Raw genomic sequence first — 3,879 nt, 5'->3', positions numbered from 1 at the left:
CAAAGGAACCACGAAGGCAACCCTCCAAGCGAACGGAAAATGGCTTTCAGACCAGATTTTATTGAAAAGGTATAGGATAAGCTCAAGAGTTGAAGGATGAAGATGTTGGAGCATAATGTAATGAACTCCATCTGGACCGGGTGCAGTCTGTTTAGGACAGTGGAGAACCATTTCAAGTTCACGCATTGTGAATGGAGCATTGTAGGGATCTTGAAAACCACTCGAAATGTTAACAGCCTTCTTTTCCATCTGTGCTTTGTGTTTAAGAAATGTAGGTGTGTAGTTTCTTGAGCTAGAAACAAATTCGAAATGTTCTCCAAGAATATCTGCTTGTTCCTCGAGGCTTTCAGGGCATATTCCATTTTTTGTCAAAAGAGGAACGGAAAAAGCATGATACGAGCCATTAATTTTATGAACTCGATCCCAAACCTCCTTTGGTGTAGCCTGACTGTTCACAGAAGATGTATACTTTTCCCAGCAATTCCTCTTTGACCGCCTGCGGACAAATCGTGCACGCGCCTTCATTTTCTTGAACGAAATAAGATTACTTGGCGTTGGATATCGCCTAAATATGCCCCATGCTTTGTTTTGTTTCTTCTTTGCCTCTTTGCAGTCCTGATTCCACCACGGCTTAGGCCGTTTGGGGAGGTGAGTGGACGTCATAGGTATTGCAAGCATAGCAGCTTCTAGTATGTGTTTTGTGACATGACCTGTTGCCTCGTCGACAGAGAGCTGATGGAGGGATGTAATAGCTAAAAGAGATGATTGCTTAAAAAGTGTCCAGTTGGCTTTGTCAAACTTCCACCGAGGTGACCGTGTTGGAAGTGTGACAGGATGATTCTGGAAATCTAAAATAATGGGAAAATGATCGCTGCCGTAGGGATTAGGGATGACTTCCCATGACAACAGTGGAAATAATGTCGGATGCACAAGTGAAAGGTCGATTGATGTGAATGTATGTGTTGCTGAGGAAAAGTGTGTAGCCTCTTTAGAGTTGAGCAAACACAATCCTGTTGAAACCAAAAAACGTTCAATAAGTGCTCCTCGTGTATCCCTTCGTGCACTTCCCCACAGAGGGTTATGAGCATTAAAATCGCCTACGAGCACAAAAGGAGGAGGTAGCTGATCGCAGAGAGCTTCGAGCTCTTTATACTCCAGGTGATAATTTGGAGATATGTATACAGAACAAATAGTTATTAAACGGTCAATCAGTATACGGACAGCAACAGCCTCTAGTGATGAGTTTAAGGGAACTTCGGTGCAAGGGACTGAGCGTTGTAAAACAACAGCAGAACCTCCAGACGAATGGCTCGAATGTTGACGATCCTTGCGAAACAGCTGGAAATGCTTCAGGATTTTCGAGTGACTTTCCTTCAGATGAGTCTCTTGCAAACAGAACGCAATAGGACTGTGCTCCTCTAGCAGGTCAGTAACATCATCATAGTTTGCAAGTAAGCCTCGACAGTTCCATTGAAGGAGAAGTGGAGGCATTAATATCAGAAGTAGATGAAAGTATACGGAACACAGTCAATTAAATCCAATCCAAAAATGTAGTTCCCACAAAAAACTACTTTGGTGGAATTACTGGCTTTTTTGTTTTTTTCTTAGATTTGGTTGTCTCCCACTCCATGTCGTCCTGGTCGGACGAAAGAGCGGAAAGCTCGGTGGCCTCGTCTTTCGCCTCCACCTCTTGAGACGAGGCTTGTTGAATAGGCCTGGGCAATGTCGAGGCACGGGGCCGAACTCCCCGGCCACGACCGCCCTCACTCAAAGGAGCAGTAGTGGAGGTGCTGGGCTGAGCGTCGCCCAACTCCATCTGTCCCTGCCCCTCAGCTGTTGAAGGAGCGGCGCGATGCCGCTCCTTGGACGAGGTCCTCTCCCGTGAGTTGGGGCGAGACTCTCGCTCCTTCTCCCTGGCGGGGGCCCTCGGAGTGGGGACAGACAGAGAGGTTCCCTGCCTGTCCCGTGGTCGGGAAGCAGCTGGCGCGCTCCCTCCAGAAACCGGAGGAGGCTGCTGCCGCTGCTGGGGGGTTGGGGACTGAAGAGCCACTGCCAGGACCTCAGGCGAGACCTGGGTGGCCTTCGATTCTGTTCGCGGTGCTGGTCCCCTTTGCACCGCCTGAGCAAAAGTTCCTTTTGCAAGAAAGGAATACTGTTGTTTTGCCTCCTGGTAGGTAATGTTCTTTTGTGCTTTAAGGGTTAGAATTTCTTTTTCTTGTTTCCATTGTGGGCATGTTCTGGCATAAGCAGCATGATTGCCTTGGCAGTTGACACATTTGAGAGTATTCTCACAAATGTCAGCAACATGGTCGTTGCTGCCACACTTTGCGCAAGTTTCACGGCCCCGACAGTTCCGCGAGCCATGCCCGAAGCGCTGACATCGGAAACATCTTTGTGGATTGGGAATGAAAGGCCGGACTTTGCAGTGCAAATAACCAGCTTTAACGGTCGTAGGAAGCATATGCAGCTCAAAAGTCAGTATCAGATGCTTGGTTGGCTGCTCCTGCCCGTCTTTGCGGATGGTGATTCGCTTGACGGCCACCACAGCCTGTTTCTGGAGTCCAGCCAGAATTTCGTCCTCACTGCAGTCAATGAGATCAGCCTCGGAGATGACACCTCGGACACTGTTCAGTGTCCGGTGTGGGCTGACCTTTATCTTGTGTTCTCCTAGACATGTCTGTTTTAGAAGTGTCCTGCTTTGAACTTCAGTTTCTACTTCTACGAGAAGATTGCCAGAAAGCTTTTTCGCCTTGAAAGCTTTGCCAATGATGGCATCAAGGCATTTAGATACAAGGAAAGGCGAGAGCTTAGCCAGTGGCTTTTCTTCATCAAGGGCTTGAAGGACAAAAAATCTTGGAAACTTTGGTGGTTCAGATGCTTTTTCAAAAGTAAGTACGGAGCAACCCCTTTTAGGGGGGCGCACCGTGTTGGGTTTAGAAGAGGAGGCAGCCATAAGAGGCGAAGTTTTTTCGGAACCTGTGGTGTGCCGCCCACCACGGAGCCCAACAAGGGAATAGATAACGCACCATAACAAAAAGGGCTTTGCTGGAGACGTTATGCTATTAGCACTGCCCAGGAACTATAACCAAGTGTGGCTTTGGACAAGGGGTCTGTCACCACCCAAGGTTAGCCCTTGCCGCCAAAGAAGTTGAAAAAGGAAAGAAGAGAAATGAGAAGAGTGAAAAGGAGGGGAAGACAAGGGTGAAAGTAGGGAGGGGATAGTAGAAGGAGTGGCGACTAGACTGAATCATCCTGGCCGGGCCTTACCAGGACTCCCGTCTATGAGAAGCGGGGGCCGAAGTGGTGTATTGCCTTGCCCGGGGGGCCCCGAAGGGTCCAAACCTACCCCGGGCTTGGCTCAACCACCAGGATGCCCTTTTCCCCAGACACGGGAAAGCCACGCACAGTCAGACGTGGGCGGGCGAACCCGCATGGCTCGGGGTCCGTGGAGGCGCCACTCTCCAAACACCTGCTTTCACAGGTGCCCCCTGCGGGGATTTTTTACGGCTTTGGCTATATTTGGGCTATACCTCCCAGTCGTTTGGCGGTTTTTTGGTGGGACCATCTGGCAACACTGCTCAGAACACTACAGCCAGGCTGAATTAGATAAGTGTAGCACTTGCCGAGCTTGAAGTACAGTCGTGATCTATATGAAGGTCAACAAGCGATCGTCGACTGCTCAGTACTGTGAGCATTATGCAGCAAGCGACTTGCTCTCCTTTTCAAATGCTTTGCGAAGTGTGAACCAAGTGTGGTAATTCGTCGGATAAGGCGAGAACGTCACCACGGACAGCACTGAGCTATTGATAATCACTTGTTCACCTTCATATGGATCAAGTCTCTACCTGGCCGAAGTAGGCAGGGTGTGTGCAGCAGAAA

Source organism: Ixodes scapularis, unplaced genomic scaffold (assembly GCF_016920785.2).
Source record: "Ixodes scapularis isolate PalLabHiFi unplaced genomic scaffold, ASM1692078v2 PGA_scaffold0__279_contigs__length_252992795, whole genome shotgun sequence".
Classification (NCBI taxonomy): Eukaryota; Metazoa; Arthropoda; class Arachnida; order Ixodida; family Ixodidae; genus Ixodes; species Ixodes scapularis.
This window is presented reverse-complemented; position numbering follows the sequence as displayed.